General features: G+C 40.5%; 1 non-coding gene and 1 pseudogene across 1 annotated transcript; both read right to left on the minus strand.

Moving 5' to 3' along the window:
- Positions 1 to 496: 496 nt before the first annotated feature.
- LOC121006475 lies at positions 497 to 677 on the minus strand (annotated as a pseudogene).
- A 10,861-nt stretch (positions 678 to 11,538) lies between these two features.
- Positions 11,539 to 11,728, minus strand: LOC121006355. The gene has a single exon (XR_005780211.1). It is a non-coding gene; the product is annotated as a U2 spliceosomal RNA (small nuclear RNA).
- Between the last annotated feature and the right edge of the window lie 6,808 nt (positions 11,729 to 18,536).

The raw sequence follows: 18,536 nt of genomic DNA on the forward strand, positions 1-18,536 counted from the left end.
CAAAAGATAGATCCACAAGAGGGTGACACAGGCAAACTTTACTCATTTATTGAAGCACTTGAAAAGCTAAATGGTTACTTGCAGCCAACTTGCTACAAAAGGGTCAATTCCCAGGGACAACTCAGCATCCCAGGTGTGCACAACAGGCCCAAATCAAACCCAAGGTAAGGTGCGTGGAGGTCCAAACACTTCATTCAGGTGATAAGCCAATTAAGCCATCAGTCTTAATAGGATTTGGGGTGTGAGGAGACTGGCTGGCTGGGTTGCTTGGTGCTGGAACTAACCAACAGCTGATGCAATTAGGAGATTGACAGACTAGATGCAGGTACGCAGAAAGCAGCACAGCATTGACTGACTGGGCAGAGAGAGGAGAAGCTGAAGTGCAGACTCCGGAGGGAGGCAGGACACAAACACACAACTTTCCACTTGCTTGCTGGAAGAATGCTTGCAATCAATGAATCAATCTATTTCATTCTGTTTTTTCATACTGGATTAGAAGGGGTGCATCGGTCCTGGAGGTACTGCAATACCAGGTCAATGCGTGGAGTGGACAGAGCAAGCTCTTTTTCCATCTCCCTGTTCGAAAAATCCATTTAATATATGGTCCCCAGATAGAGGTATTATCAGATATTAAACTGATAATAACAGATACTTTAAAAAAAATATATAATTATTATAAAAGTAACAGAAAAAACTGAACATAAGTAACAACACATAATTAACCACCTCAGCCCCCTTAGCTTAAACACCCTTAATGACCAGGCCACTTTTTACACTTCTGACCTACACTATTTTCACCGTTTATTGCTCGGTCATGCAACTTACCACCCAAATGAATTTTACCTCCTTTTCTTCTCACTAATAGAGCTTTCATTTGGTGGTATTTCATTGCTGCTGACATTTTTACTTTTTTTGTTATTAATCGAAATTTAATGATTTTTTTGCAAAAAAATGACATTTTTCATTTTCAGTTGTAAAATTTTGCAAAAAAAAACGACATCCATATATAAATTTTTCTCTAAATTTATTGTTCTACATGTCTTTGATAAAAAAAAAATGTTTAGGTAAAAAAAAATAAGGTTTGGGTAAAAGTTATAGCGTTTACAAACTATGGTACAAAATGTGAATTTCCGCTTTTTGAAGCAGCTCTGACTTTCTGAGCACCTGTCATGTTTCCTGAGGTTCTACAATGGCCAGACAGTACAAACACCCCACAAATGACCCCATTTCGGAAAGTAGACACCCTAAGGTATTCGCTGATGGGCATAGTGAGTTCATAGAACTTTTTATTTTTTGTCACAAGTTAGCGGAAAATGATGATTTTTATTTTTTTTTTCTTACAAAGTCTCATATTCAACTAACTTATGACAAAAAATAAAATATTCTATAAACTCACTATGCCCATCAGCGAATACCGTGGGGTGTCTTCTTTCCAAAATGGGGTCACTTGTGGGGTAGTTATACTGCCCTGGCATTCTAGGGGCCCAAATGTGTGGTAAGTAGTTTGAAATCAAAATCTGTAAAAAATGGCCTGTGAAATCCGAAAAGTGCTCTTTGGAATGTGGGCCCCTTTGCCCACCTAGGCTGCAAAAAAGTGTCACACATCTGGTATCTCCGTACTCAGGAGAAGTTGGGCAATGTGTTTTGGGGTGTCATTTTACATATACCCATGCTGAGTGAGATAAATATCTTGGTCAAATGCCAACTTTTTTTAAACAATGGGAAAAGTTGTCTTTTGCCAAGATATTTCTCTCACCCAGCATGGGTAATATGTAAAATGACACCCCAAAACACATTGCCCAACTTCTCCTGAGTACAGCGATACCACATGTGTGACACTTTTTTGCAGCCTAGGTGGGCAAAGGGGCCCACATTCCAAAGAGCACCTTTCGGATTTCACCGGCCATTTTTTACAGATTTTGATTTCAAACTACTTACCACACATTAGGGCCCCTAGAATGCCAGGGCAGTATAACTACCCCACAAGTGACCCCATTTTGGAAAGAAGACACCCCAAGGTATTCCGTGAGGGGCATGGCGAGTTCCTAGAATTTTTTATTTTTTGTCACAAGTTAGCGGAAAATGATTATTTTTTTTTATTTGATTTTTTTTACAAAGTCTCATATTCCACTAACTTGTGATAAAAACTTCTATGAACTCACTATGCCCATCAGCGAATACCTTGGGGTGTCTTCTTTCCAAAATGGGGTCACTTGTGGGGTAGTTATACTGCCGTGGCATTCTAGGGGCCCAAATGTGTGGTAAGTAGTTTGAAATCAAACTCTGTAAAAAATGGCCGGTGAAATCCGAAAGGTGCTCTTTGGAATGTAGGCCCCTTTGCCCACCTAGGCTGCAAAAAAGTGTCACACATGTGGTATCGCTGTACTCAGGAGAAGTTGGGCAATGTGTTTTGGGGTGTCATTTTACATATACCCATGCTGGGTGAGAGAAATATCTTGGCAAAAGACAACTTTTCCCATTTTTTTATACAAATTTGGCATTTGACCAAGATATTTCTCTCACCCAGCATGGGTATATGTAAAATGACACCCCAAAACACATTGCCCAACTTCTCCTGAGTACGGAGATACCAGATGTGTGACATTTTTTTGCAGCCTAGGTGGGCAAAGGGGCCCACATTCCAAAGAGCACCTTTCGGATTTCACCGGCCATTTTTTACAGATTTTGATTTCAAACTACTAACCACACATTTGGGCCCCTAGAATTCCAGGGCAGTATAACTACCCCACAAGTGACCCCATTTTGGAAAGAAGACAACCCCAGGTATTCGCTGATGGGCATAGTGAGTTCATGGAAGTTTTTATTTTTTGTCACAAGTTAGTGGAATATGAGACTTTGCAAGAAAAAAATAAAAATAAAAAAAATCATCATTTTCCGCTAACTTGTGACAAAAAATATAAAATTCTAGGAACTCTCCATGCCCCTCACGGAATACCTTGGGGTGTCTTCTTTCCAAAATGGGGTCACTTGTGGGGTAGTTATACTGCCCTGGCATTTTCCAGGGGCCCTAATGTGTGGTAAGTAGGTAAATGACCTGTGAAATCCTAAAGGTGCTCTTTGGAATGTGGGCCCCTTTGCCCACCTAGGCTGCAAAAAAGTGTCACACATGTGGTATCGCCGTATTCAGGAGAAGTTGGGCAATGTGTTTTTGGGTGACTTTTTACATATACTCATGCTGGGTGAGAGAAATATCTCGGCAAAAGACAACTTTTCCCATTTTTTTATACAAAGTTGGCATTTGACCAAGATATTTTTATCACCCAGCATGGGTATATGTAAAATGACACCCCAAAACACATTGCCCAACTTCTCCTGAGTACGGCGATACCAGATGTGTGACACTTTTTTGCAGCCTAGATGCGCAAAGGGGCCCACATTCCTTTTAAGAGGGCATTTTTAGACATTTGGATCCCAGACTTCTTCTCACGCTTTAGGGCCCCTAGAATGCCAGGGCAGTATAAATACCCCACAAGTGACCCCATTTTGGAAAGAAGACATCCCAAGGTATTCAATGAGGGGCATGGCGAGTTCATAGAAATTTTTTTTTTTTGGCACAAGTTAGCGGAATTTGATTTATTTTTTTTTCTCTCACAAAGTCTCCCTTTCCGCTAACTTGGGACAAAAATTTCAATATTTCATGGACTCACTATGCCCCTCACGGAATACCTTGGGGTGTCTTCTTTCCGAAATGGGGTCACATGTGGGGTATTTATACTGCCCTGGCATTCTAGGGGCCCTAAAGCGTGAGAAGAAGTCTGAAATATAAATGTCTAAAAAATTTTACGCATTTGGATTCCGTGAGGGGTATGGTGAGTTCATGTGAGATTTTATTTTTTGACACAAGTTAGTGGAATATGAGACTTTGTAAGAAAAAAATATATAATTTCCGCTAACTTGGGCCAAAAAAAATGTCTGAATTGAGCCTTACAGGGGGGTGATCAATGACAGGGGGGTGATCAGGGAGTCTATATGGGGTGATCACCCCCCTGTCATTGATCACCCCCTATAAGGCTCCATTCAGATGTCCGTATGTGTTTTGCGGATCCGATCCATGTATCAGTGGATCCGTAAAAATCATACGGACGTCTGAATGGAGCCTTAGAGGGGGGTGATCAATGACAAGGGGGTGATCAATGACAAAGGGGTGATCAGGGAGTCTATATGGGGTGATCAGGGGTTCATAAGGGGTTGACGGGGGGGTGTAGTGTAGTGTAGTGGTGTTTGGTGCTACTTTACTGAGCTACCTGTGTCCTCTGGTGGTCGATCCAAACAAAAGGGACCACCAGAGGACCAGGTAGCAGGTATATTAGACGCTGTTATCAAAACAGCGTCTAATATACCTGTTAGGGGTTAAAAAAATCGCATCTCCAGCCTGCCAGCGAACGATCGCCGCTGGCAGGCTGGAGATCCACTCGCTTACCTTCCGATCCTGTGAACGCGCGCGCCTATGTGCGCGCGTTCACAGGAAATCACGCGTCTCGCGAGATGACGCACGGATGCGTCCAGGAGGAATGAATCAACCACCTTCTGGACGCATCCGTGCGTTAGGCGGTCGGGAGGTGGTTAACAGAAAATATCAGGAAATCTCCAAAACACAGAACAATATCAAACAAACCCAGAAAACCTTTCAAAAAGATCTTACATGTAACAGAAAATCAGAACAATTATTCAACTGTCTTCCGCTGTACTAATTATTTATCTTTCATTACAATTTCAAATTTAAAGTTAAAAAACAATAAACTTCTATCACCTGGAACGAAAAAACAACATAACAACCAAGATTGTCGTCCCCATTTTGGAGCGGTCATTAAGAACATAAAGAAATATCCTAACACGGATCATGCCCAGATACTCACTCACCTCAATCTCACTCTGTTTGAAAACTAAAATATTCCTCACATCCCATAACACCTCTTTCACACAATTCACTATGAACCACAAAGCCCTCGCGTTTCTCCTATTCGCACCACATAACCCATACAAAATATAAAAAGTCAAAAACTCAATCCCAGTCACACCTTTTATTAACTTACCTATTCCTTTCCAGACGTTCTTAGCAAACTCACACTCCCAAAACAAATGCGCATAATTCTCACAATCCCCACATCCATTCCTCGGACATACCTCACTACTCACCACTTTTCTCCTCTGCTGAAACTCTCTTGTCGGTACACATTTGTGCGCTAACATTCATGCCAAATCTTTCTGTCTATTAGTTAGTTCTTTATCACACACATTCTTCCAAACTTTTTTACAATCACCTTCAGCCAACCCCTCCACACAGTTTCCCTACCTTCTAATACTCCCATTACTTTCTTACTATCACACTAATCTTGCTTACTTACAGTCGTGGCCAAAAGTTTTGAGAATGACACAAATATTAGTTTTCACAAAGTTTGCTGCTAAATTACATGACATTTATGCAAAGAGTCAGTATTTGCAGTGTTGGCCCTTCTTTTTCAGGACCTCTGCAATTCGACTGGGCATGCTCTCAATCAACTTCTGGGCCAATTCCTGACTGATAGCAACCCATTCTTTCATAATCACTTCTTGGAGTTTGTCAGAATTAGTGGGTTTTTGTTTGTCCACCCGCCTCTTGAGGATTGACCAGAAGTTCTCAATGGGATTAAGATCTGGGGAGTTTCCGGGCCATGGACCCAAAATGTCAACCTTTGGTACCATTCTTTATTCATGGCTGTGTTTTTGGTCAAAATTGTGAGTGAGCCCACTCCCTTGGATGAGAAGCAACCCCAAACATGAATGGTCTCAGGATGCTTTACTGTTGGCATGACACAGGACTGATGGTAGCGCTCACCTTTTCTTCTCCGGACAAGCCTTTTTCCAGATGCCCTAAACAATCGGAAAGAGGCTTCATCGGAGAATATGAATTTGCCCCAGTCCTCAGCAGTCCATTCACCATACTTTCTGCAGAAGATCAATCTGTCCCTGATGTTTTTTTTGGAGAGAAGTGGCTTCTTTGCTGCCCTTCTTGACACCAGGCCATCTTCCAAAAGTCTTCGCCTCACTGTGCATGCAGATGCGCTCAGAGCAAGCTCTGCACTGGTGGCACTCCGATCCCGCAGCTGAATCCTCTTTAGGAGACGATCCTGGCGCTTGCTGGACTTTCTTCGACACCCTGAAGCCTTCTTAACAAGAATTGAACCTCTTTCCTTGAAGTTCTTGATGATCCTATAAATTGTTGATTGAGGTGCAATCTTAGTAGCCACAATATCCTTGCCTGTGAAGCCATTTTTATGCAACGCAATGATGGCTGCACGCGTTTCTTTGCAGGTCACCATGGTTAACAATGGAAGAACAATGATTTCAAGCATCACCCTCCTTTTAACATGTCAAGTCTGCCATTTTAACCCAGTCAGCCTGACATAATGATCTCCAGCCTTGTGCTCGTCAACATTCTCACCTGAGTTAACAAGACGATTACTGAAATGATCTCAGCAGGTCCTTTAATGACAGCAATGAAATGCAGTGGAAATTTTTTTGGGGGATTAAGTTAATTTTTTATGGCAAAGAAGGACTATGCAATTCATCTGATCACTCTTCATAACATTCTGGAGTATATGCAAATTGTTATTAAAAACTTAAGCAGCAACTTTTCAAATATTTATGTAATTCTCAAAACTTTTGGCCACGACTGTACATCATTCAATCCATTCCTCCTAACACAGCTATCCATTCTCACATAGAACCAAGGAATATCAAACCCCATTGGAACCCTCAGATCCTTACTCATCCACTGATATTTTAAGAACAATATCCCAGCCAAATATCTTAACATATACCCATACACACTATCTTTCCGACTAACAATGACACAAAAACTTACATACTTTACAGCCAAAAACCTTTCCAAATCTATCAAACCTTTCCCACCGTTCATTCTTGTCTTCACCATTCGAATCACTCTCGCCAACATTCTATCTGAGGGGGACGACGACGACATAATTAACATACAATAACACAGGCAAAATCACAGCTTTGATAACTAAAACTTTCCCTTCCATGGATAGAGTCCTTGTAAACCAAAAATTTATTTGTTTATCTATTTTCTTAATCACACCATGCCAACTCTCTCTCCCATACAAATCTTCGTTAAAAATCACTCCGAATATCTCCATACCATCCTCTCCTAACGGCTATACACATCCATCTCTTTCTCTCCATTCCCCAAAAAATTTACAACTACTCTTCTCAACATTTAACTTAAAACCACGCATTAAACAAAAGAAATCAATTAACAACTTTGCTCTCCTCACAGCCGCCATTGACTTACACACCACCGTCACATCATCCATATAACCAATCACCCGCACATCCTTACCCATGCTTCCCGGAACTTCAACACCCCTCATCACTTTATCCTTTCTAATCATCCCCAACAACGGCTCAATCATACAAATAAACAAGATAGGAGACAAGGGACACCCTTGTCTCACACCAGATCTCACACACACTTCTTTACTCAAGAACCCATTCACTTGGACCCTACTTGTAATATCCTTATACAAACATCCAACCCAACTAATCCTTCTCTCTGGTACATCCATCCTCCTCAAGACTTTAAACATCAAATCATGCACTACCCTATCATACGCTTTTTCAAAATCAACCGCAAGAACAGCCACACCTTGTTTCCTACTCTTACAATCATATAAAATGTCCTTCAACCCAAGCAAACACTCAGAAATCCTTCTACCAGGCACAGCACACATTTGTTCTTCACCAACCATACTTTCCACTACGCTTCTCAACCTATTCGCAATCACTTTCGCCATAATTTTGTAATCACAATTCAAGAGCGCTATTGGCCTCCAATTTTTAAACACCTCCTTTCACCTTTCTTATACAACAAAACAACAATACTTTCTCTTATACTTTTAGATAGAATCCCCTTATTTAACACCTCCTTGCATACTTCCCATACATAATCACCAATCACATCCCAAAACATGCAATAAAATTCCACAGGCAACCCATCACTCCCAGCAACTTTCCCCTTCTTCATCCCATTCACCGCATCTTCTATTTCCCTTTTCCTTATATCACCACCCAAACATTCTTTATCTACACCATTCAACCTTCCTTCCACAAAACTCAGACATTCTTCTTCCAAACTAAAGTCACGACTCTTCTCCGCAAACAATTCCGAATAAAACTTCCATACTTCATCCAACACGTCCTCTTTCCGCATTACTTCCACACCATCCTCTCTTAACACACTTACCATTTCAGTCTTCCTGTTAAAAGCCTTCTTAAAAAAAAACTTTGTACATTTCTCATCCTTCTCTTTAACTTCCACTCTCGTTTGTGCAATTATTCTCTTCCCTCTTTCATCCAACATCCTCTTTACGATCTCATTCATTTCCTCAATCTCACGCCCAACATTCATACCCAAACTTCTGGCTTCATACAAATACTCTATTCTTCTCTGACACCTTTCATATTCCTCCCTCTCCTTTCTTGCCTTTGCACATCCCTTTTGAACAAAAAATCTCTTACTTTCTTGCTACACCCATTCCCACCATTCAGAAACACTCTCAAATTCATCCTTCTTCAGTTCCCACTTTCTAACCCACACCTTATATTCCTCACATACACATTCATCCTGTTACATTCAGCTTCCATACACCTTTTCCATATTCATACCTACCACCATTACTCACCACACACTCAATCCAGGCATGATCCGTGAACGGCACCCTCCTCCGCGTAAAGTCCATAACAGAAAAGGACCTAGAAATAAAAATAAAATCAATCGTAGAAGAAATATTACCAGAATTACTAAAGAAAGTATGTCCAAGAGAACCATCATCTTTTTCTTTAAAAGCATCCTTCAAATGAAATAAATCAACTAATTCCTTCAACTGTTTCCCCATACAATCAACCTCACTCACCCCACCACCCCTCACATTATTCCTATCACCCGAACTTATAGTGCAATTAAAATCCCCAACTAAAAAAGTTTTCTCTCTTCCCCCTAGAAAAAAATATAACCTCTCAAACACTTCCCCCCTCTCCTTCCTACCAGTTGGAGCATAAATATTAAATAGTCTATAAACCTCCTCTCTAAACTCAAAAACAACTAGCATCACCCTCCCTTGAACCACATGAACCACCTGTTTAACAGAAAAATCATTCTTTTTAAAAATTACACCAACCTTCCCCACTCCTCCCTTGTGAAACTGACCACACAGATACCCCCCTGACCATACCGCAATTTTTGGCTCTTCTGACAGATTACATTCTTGCAAACACAAAATGTCGAATGGATACTTTGAAACAACATCAAATATCCCCGTTCTTCTTACAGCAGAACGTATACTTCGTACATTTAAAAACCAACAGAAAATTGCATTTTTTTACAGGAAAAAAATAAACCCTTCACATTTTAATTTTTTCCTAACATACCCTCTCCCTTTACACCTATTCCCCTGCCCCGAGGACCCTGCAGACTCAACTGGTTCATCCCTCCCTTTTTTTATATCCTGAATGCTCTTCTGGAAATGAAGGGTCGTGGACAATTTTTTAACCTCCTTCCTATCCAAAAACGTTGTCGACGATGTAGAGGAAGAGTCTGAGTCTATAACTCCGGATGGAAGGTCTTCTCCCTCCTCCCCTCCGGACTTGAAAACTCTTCAATTTGTTGGCTTGGAGAGATTTCATCAGTTTTCCTTTTAAGGGACATTTTGTCGACCACCATTTCACTACTGATCTCAGGGCTCTCTAATCCGGGGCTCTGCATATTTTCCACCTCAGCCTCCAGCAAGTCCAAAATAAACTCAGAAGTGACTTCCACCATTTCATGCACAGATACTGGCTCCTCCACAGGAACCTCCATCGGAGGGGGAGGCGGAGGAGGGAGATCATTCCTTAGTACAGATGCATAGGATCTTGCCTGCTCCCGGGACTCCTCCAGACTGGAACATTGTCTAACCAGATGCGAGTCTGAACCACACAGGTGGTATCTCATCCCATTGGGACACTCTCCTGAAACGTGTCCATCTTCTAAACAATTTCTGCATATAGGACCTTTGTTGCAATTTTCTTTTGTGTGCCCGAAACAAAAGCAATTACGGCAAAACTCCGGTTGACCTGGGTACTTTTATATAACCTCTGTTGGCGCCGATTGAAAAGTTCTGTGGGGGATGGCACAGTCCGCCTATCCCGTTGGGGTCATGTCGAAATTCCACCCAGACATTTCGCATTCCATTAAAAGTCCCCAGCACATTCATGCGGCATCTTAAGGACTACTTCCAAGACTGTCCTCTGGATGTTTACCAAACCGTATTCACGCCTCTTCTCTTCAGCAATATACAGCCTTACTGTGTTAGGTGCATTTGATGCTCCGGCCATAGCTTTCACCTTGATACACCTCACCTTATGGATCGCCTTCCCATTGTCTCTGGGACTAAGCCGCTCCCCAATAGCAGCAGGGAGGTAAGACAATGGCTATAAACCGCTAACCCCCTCCCAGGCCGAGGAGACGGGTACCCAAAGACACCCTAGCAGCCCAGACCAAGTGTATCCCTACACTTGATCTGAGCCAACAGGCCGAGAAGCGATAACCAGAAAAGGGTTTGCAGTACAGGCTGATGGTCCCCAATGCAGAACACTTCTGAAGGCGATAGACTACAGGCCCCAGCCCCAGACACAGTCCGGGAGGCTTCTTTCTCTCACAAACCAGGGAAAAAGTACGTGCGTGCGTTCTACGCTCAGAAATCCTCTTCGTGTTCGCCATCTGCATAGCCCAACCAACCCGCCACTTTTGGCCACGCCTTTTATTCACACGCAATTCCTGGTGCCAAAGCACGCCAAGCAGAAAAACTGATAAGAGGAGTGAATGGAGAAGTAGTGAAAAAAAAAAAGGGTATGCATTGTTGAGTATTCCGTCAGGGCCCTTGTGATGTCATCCACTGACCTGACCTGACAAGCCTCCTGTGACAAGTGCAGTGTTCCGTCCATTGTCCAGACAAGGTAGGTCCAGCTGCTGCTACAGATACATAGGAAGTGCTGGACTACTTTTTAGCCTCCATGTAATCCAGTTCAAAAGATAGATCCACAAGAGGGAGACACAGGCAAACTTTACTCATTTAATAAAGCAAGGAAAATGGTTACATCCAGCCAACTTGCTACAAAAGGGTCAATTCCAAGGGACAACTCAGCATCGCAGGTGTGCACAACAGGCCCAAATCAAACCCAAGGTAAGGTGCGTGGAGGTCCAAACACTTCATTCAGGTGATAAGCCAATTAACCCATCAGTCTTAATTGGATTTAGGGTGTGAGGAGACTGGCTGGCTGGGTTGCTTGGTGCTGGAACAAACCAACAGCTGATGCAATTAGGAGATTGGCAGACTAGATGCAGGTATGCAGGAAGCAGCTTAGCACTGACTGGGCAGAGAGAGGAGGAGAAGCTGAAGTGCAGACTCCTGAGGCAGGACACATGCAACTTTGCACTTGCTTGCTGAAAGGATGCTTGCAATCAATTTCATTCTAGATTAGAAGGGGTGCACCGATCCTGGAGGTACTGCAATACCAGGTCAATGCGTGGAGTGGACAGAGCAAGCTCTTTTTCCATCTCCCTGTTCGAAAAATCTATTTAATATATGGTCCCCAGATAGGGGACGTATCAGATATTAAACTGATAAGAACAGATTTTCTAAGTTGACTACCCCAAAGGGGTATATTTTATTAAAAACTCATTTTACAGAAATAAAAACTCATTATAAACATTGTAGCATTAAATTACAGCATATTATAAAAGAGTTTTTAAATATATTAAATAATTAAACCCCATTCCCTTAAAAACCATTTATGACACATAAAAGGAGCCCGTTTTTTATCGATTAAATAATATTTATACATTTCATCTAAAATCATCTTTAAAACATTTTCCTCAGAAATAAAATCATGTTTTAAACATAAAATATTTCTAGCTGACCATAGAGCTGCTTTCCTACAATTTATTGTCTTCCATGCCATAGTCTTTTTTATCCTGGATGGGCATTCCAGACCACCATAAAATACACCGTCCATTGTTAAAACTTTTAATCCAGATAACTTCTTTAGTAGGGGGAACATCTTTGCCCAGATCCTTTTTGCGAAGAAGCAGTGCCAGAATAGATGATAAATGTCTTCTTCCTCCGTACAGCCTCCTCTTGGAGATTCGGCGGTGCCAGTTAATCCTCTTCGGTGCTGGAATGCCCGGCATTCATGTACGCAGCTCCAGGCCAGATCCTTCTGTGGGTTAAAAAGATAATTAATACTCACATCCTTCCATATCTGCTTACATTTTGTGTCACAAATTTTTTTTATTGGAGCCGTCAACTTTCCATCTTTTATACTTTTTAAAATACTTTTACTATTTTTTAACTCATGCACCCTTTTTCCGCTTAAATTAAAAGAGGTCACTATTTTATCTAAAATTTTATAATACTCGGGCAGGTTAAAAGAATATGGGGAATTTAAAACCGTTTCGAACCACTCATAAAATAACCTGTATTATAACGGATAAAATAAGACCATGCATTTTTATTTAAAAAGGGTATTAAAACACAAGCTAAAATATCTAATTAAAAGGAACGTCCTTTCCACCTTTGTTCTTAGGAAGTATTACCAATTCTCTCCTTAATTTTTCCATTTTAGACCCCCATAAAAAGTTAAAACAAGCTTTATTAACTTTTTTTAAAATACGTTCTGTGGGTGGAAAAACCATACTTAAATACAATAAAATTGGTAAAACAATCATTTTTGTGATGAAAACTTTTCCCTCCATCGTTAACTTCCTAAGATTCCACATACATAACTTCTTGTTCACCTTCTCTGTCACCGCATCCCAGCTTTTGAGTCCATCGTTTGACTCACTGAAGGTGATTCCTAAAATCTGTACAGACTCGGAATCAGGAATAAGAACATCTGTTAAAACCATATCTCCGATATTTAAAACATTACTTTTATTAAAATTTATCTTAAAACTGGAAGAACAACAGAAATGCTCTACTCTTTTAGAAGCTTTTTGTAAGGACAGGGTGTCCCTACAAATTACTGCCACGTCATCCATATACCCCACTACTTTTGCCTCTCGTTTCCCCCCCCCCCCCCCCGCCTGGCAGGGGGACTCCTCGTATTTGTTTATCTTTTCTTATGGCACATAAAAGAGGCTCCAGCGCACAAATAAAAAGTAGTGGGTATAAGGGACACCCCTGCTTCACACCTGATTTTAAAAGGATGTCCTGAGTCTTAAAACCGTTAATTAAAATCTTACTTGTACAGTTATCATAAAAGGCTCTCAGAGATTGTAAAAAACCCTCCGGTATACCCATTCTCTTTAAGACCTGGAACAAATAAAAGTGTGAAACACGGTCAAAGGCTTTTTCAAAATCTAAGGATAAAATCGCTGCCTTCCCTTTTCTTTTTTTAATATTGTTCTTTTTAAAATCTTTTTATTGATTTTTTAACACAGAAAATGGGTTACAAACAAGGGATACAATACCCCAATGGGACAGTGCATAAAGTGAATACAATGTTAAAAAAAGGAGTCATACATGTATATGAATCAAACACAAAGAGCAATGCGAGTCACATCATAGGAGGTACACTACAAGAAGCATTAGATGTTAAAAATGAAACGAGTGGACCAATCCTGAAGTAGCGCTTAATTGGAGACTGAAATTTCAGACAGGCCCTGTGAGAAATGCAGCTCCCACAATGGAGGAGTACCGTGAGGTAACGTGCCCATATACAAAGGTGAATAATGTTTAATATGAAATCTGACTCATATTCAAATGGTGAGTATGTTCCCATAAAAAAACTTATTAACAAATAACGTCCAGAAAACAAGACAAGGGAAGGGGAGGGGGGGAGTGAGGAAGGTAAAGGAAAGAGAAGGGGTATATGGGGAAGGTTGTGTATAAGGTTTCCATCCTCCGGACCGATGATAGTAACATTGGATAGTTAAGATTCAAGTAGGGAATCGGAGGGTTACATGACCAGTGATAGTGCCAATTAGATGATAAGAATGTAAATTCCGTCTTTTGAAAAGGTAGTGTGTAAATTTAAACTTAAGTAAATTCAAACTTGAATAATCAGGGAGTCAGGGAGTCTAGATCTTTAAGCTGGTGAGGGGATATGAGATCCTTCCCAGCCTTCCATGGGAGCCAAATTTTTGTATATTTGTGATGTGAGCGGAGTTCCCAATGAGATAGTTCCTCCAGTCTTGCTATAGCTTCTACTTTCCCTCTCCATTGAGAGATTGTTGGAGGGACTATTGATTTCCAATTGGAGGCAATCAGAATCCTCGCTGCTGCCAACAAAATTCTCAAAAGAGATAATTTTGAGGCCGTAATAGTGTTGGGTAGTAAAGTCAACAAAGCTATTTCAGGAACGCAAGGAAGTATATCCTCTTTTAATTCAAGAATATCCCTCACCAGACCAAAAATCCTATCCCAAAAGGTTTTTATCTTGGGACACAGCCACCAGATATGTAGGAAAGAACCTTTTTCTGTGTGACATCTCCAACAGCTGTTTGGTGTGTCTCCATACATCTGGCTTAACCTTACTGGAGTTAAGTACCACCTTGTGAGAACTTTATATGCATTTTCTTTTACGACTACACATCTAGAGGTAAGTTTCGGGGCACTTAGAATGATCTGAGTTTCTCTTTCCGAGAACTTCTTATCTAAATCTCTCTCCCATTCCTTTAAAAAGTATAGGGAGGAAGGGGCTTCAAAAGACAGCAAATTTCCACTCACAATTGAGATGATCTTTGACGGATATTGAGTTTGAAAAACAAGTCTCTCAAACCAGTTAAGTGTTGAATTTGTTTGGATCTTTTTGAGAGTGGAACTGATGACAGACTTTAGACATGTATATTGCATCTGACTGAAATTTGTGAGTCCAAATTTACCACTTATGGAGGCGGTATCTAGAAAGGTACCTTCGTCATCCAGTAACTCCTGTATTGGTAAGGTAGAGTTTCGTACTTGGGAGGGTAAAATATTAAAACTATCAGAGTTGAGGCAAATACAGTCACTGATGTTTGTGAGTAACGATGGGTATGTCAAGCAAGTTCCTCTTATATCTGGATTGTTCCACAAAGACAATGTAACTGATGTCAATGGAACTCCTGTAATTAAAAGAGGAGGTTTCCCAGATTCTGATAATAACAGGGGTCTGATAGAACAGCCCACCAATTTTTCTTCCAAAGGGATCCACATTTTATGATCTGGTCTCCTTAACAAATCAATGATTCTGTTAAGATGAACGGCTCTGTGGTACCTTTTGATGGAGGGAAACCCAATACCACCTTTTATAAAAGGAAGGAGCAGAATCTTATTGGAAATTCTAGGTTTTATATTACCCCAGATATAAGAAGAACACATCTTCCTGAATGACTCAAAGAAACTGTTCGGTAATTTTACTGTTAGAACTTGCAGTAAGTAGGTAAACTTGGGGACTATTAGAGAGTTGAAGATGTTACGCCTACCTATCCAAGAGATGAAAGAGGGGGACCAAGAATTCAGTATTGCAAGTATGGATTTTAGTAGAGGGAGGAAATTAGCATCGTATAATTTATTTAAGTCTGGTGTTATATTTATTCCCAAAAATTTTATAAAGGTGTGCGTCCATTCAAATGGGGAGTTTTCTTTGAGTTTCTGAAGGAGTCTGGGAGGGAGAGTTAAATTCATAGCTTCTAAATTAGCCAAATTTATTTTAAAGTTTGAGATGAAGCCAAAGGTAGTGAAGGTCTTAATTATAGCAGGGAAAGCTTTTGTTGGATTGGAGATCATTAAGAGTAAGTCATCAGCATACGCCGCTTGTTTAATCTCCAATGTCCCACAAGTCAGGCCTTTTATTTTGTTAGATTGTCTAATGTGTTGTAAAAGAGGTTCAATCGTTAGAATAAAAAGTATCGGTGACAAGGGGCATCCTTGTCTAGTTCCATTATTTATTTGCACCGGTTGAGAGAGAATGTCATTGACTTTAATATTAGCGTTAGGAAATACATACATAGCGAAGATGGCATTTATAAAGGAGGTAGGGAAACCCAGCTTAGTCAAGGTACTTTTAATGAAGGACCAGGCCACTCTGTCAAATGCCTTCTCAGCATCCGTCCCCAATAACACAAAAGGAGACCCAGTCTTTTTTGCATTGGCAATTGCATTTATGACTTTATATGTATTGTCTTTACCTTCACGTCCAGGAATGAATCCTGTCTGGTCAGGATGAATAAGATCATTTAGTAGAGGTTTTATTCTGTTAGCTAATATTTTAGCATATATCTTGATATCTAAGTTCAACAAAGATATAGGTCTATAGATGGAGCATAAGGAAGGGTCCTTTTGTGCTTTGGGGATCAGAGTGATGTGGGCACCGACAGTTTGTGACGGGAAGGCTTTACCTGCGAGTGCTTCATTAAAGGAGTTAAGTAAGTGGGGCAGTAGCGTTTCTTTGAAAGATAAGTAGTACAACATAGGTAGGCCATCGGGTCCAGGGGACTTCCCTTTCGCCATCTTTTTCAATGTATCTGATAGTTCTGAAGGCCTAATTGGAGTACATAGATTAATGGCTTGTTCAGAGGATAACTTTGGAAGATGAATATTACTAAGGAACTCTTTCATTGTGGCTGCTTTATCCTCCTTAAGGACTTCAGTATCAGATTTTTCTATGTTGTACAACTCTGAATAGAACTTGTGGAAGGCCTTTGCTATTTCTAAGTCACTTTTGACTAATGTTTTGTCATCCGTACGAATAGCTGAAATCCTGGATTTCCTTTTACGTTGTTTTAATAACGGCAGCATAAACTTAGTGGGTTTATTTCCGTGTGCATAAAATTTATGATTGGTGGCTAGGTATAATTTGGCTGATTGTTTGTTTAGAAGTTCTTTAAGCTCCTCTCTAGCTGAGGAAAGCTCCAGTAGTTGCTGCTTGTTGTGAGATCTTTTATGTGATGATTCCAGAGTGGAGTTTTTTTTTGTATAAATCAGCCACTTTGGCTCGTCTTTGTTTGTTCACATGGGATGCAATTGAGATCAATTCACCTCTGATAACTGATTTATGCGCTTCCCATAGTATATGCGGGGACACTGTACCTGAGTTATTTAGTACGAAAAATTCTCTGAGTTTATCTTCAACTTTGTCTTTAATCTGTGGATTATCTAGCAACGTTTCGTTAAGTCTCCAGATGTATGTTTTGGGAAGCGTATCAGGCATTTTAAAAGTGAGAAATACAGGGGCATGATCAGAATGTAATATATTCCCAATATGAGTCTCTAAACAGCAATGGATCTGGGTTGTAGGGATTAAAATATAGTCTATTCTATGGTACGTATCATGCGAATGAGAGTAAAAGGAGAAATCTCTTCCACCTGGGTTATTCGCTCTCCAAGCATCTATAAGGCTGCTATTGTGTATTCATTTTTAATTGCACTAAGCGTTTTTAAAGGGACTGAAGACTTACCCGATGAAGTGTCCAGGCTAGGGTTAAGTGCTACATTGAAGTCTCCCGCTACGACAACAATTCCCTCTCTGAACTCCTCAAAAATCTGCCAAATATTTTTAAACCAGATTTTTTGTCCTACATTAGGTGCATAAAAGTTAGCAAAAGTATATGTTTGGGCGTTTATGGTCCCTTTTACTAACAAATATCTACCCTTAGGGTCGGATTTTACTCCAAACATACTAAAGTCTGTTTGTTTGTGGAAGCCAATACTCACGCCGAGTTTGTTAGAGTGCTCTGAGGAACTGTGATACCAGAGATTATAATAAGATCTCGTCATATTAGGGATCTTGTTGTTTTTAAAATGAGTTTCCTGTAGAAAGATTACATTAGATTTCTCTTTGTGCAGGAAATGAAGGATCTGGCTCCTTTTTGCAGGGATTTTAAAGCCTCTGACATTATATGTGGTAATATGTATATCTGTCATGGTGTAACATGATGGTGTACAGCACTGTACTTACATAACCCTGGGGCCAAGAGTAAGCTATAGAGACTACTTGACACAGAACAAGTCGGTGGAATCACTGGTACGTAGAGTTTTCGGGTTAGGAGGGGTGGGGTAGGACTAAAAGGTAAGAAAAATAACATTAACATCAAAAAAGGAACAAACAAAAACATTCCTCTGAGGATATTAAAGACCAGGGATACATTCATCCCTACAAGGGACCTCATTCGGTCAGAACCTCTATCTGAGGTTAGAGGATGCAGAGGTGTCAAGCCTTGGAACCATTTTCAAGGCTGACATATGTATAGAATATCGTGGATCTTAACTAAAAGATCAAGGACTACAGAAGTGAGTGATACTCGTAGCGGACAAATATCATAGACCAGTCTCACCTACTACATATTAATTTGAAATTGATTAAGACTAACACATAAATCCATTTGGGCGTAGGCTGTCAGTCACACGGTCCCTCCGACCTAATCTGATAGAACTGAGAATAACTCAATGGAGTTGACAAACAGCTTTAGAGGTAACTAGAGGGGCCATACAACCGACAGC

This window comes from Bufo bufo, chromosome 6 (assembly GCF_905171765.1).
Source record: "Bufo bufo chromosome 6, aBufBuf1.1, whole genome shotgun sequence".
Lineage (NCBI taxonomy): Eukaryota > Metazoa > Chordata > Amphibia > Anura > Bufonidae > Bufo > Bufo bufo.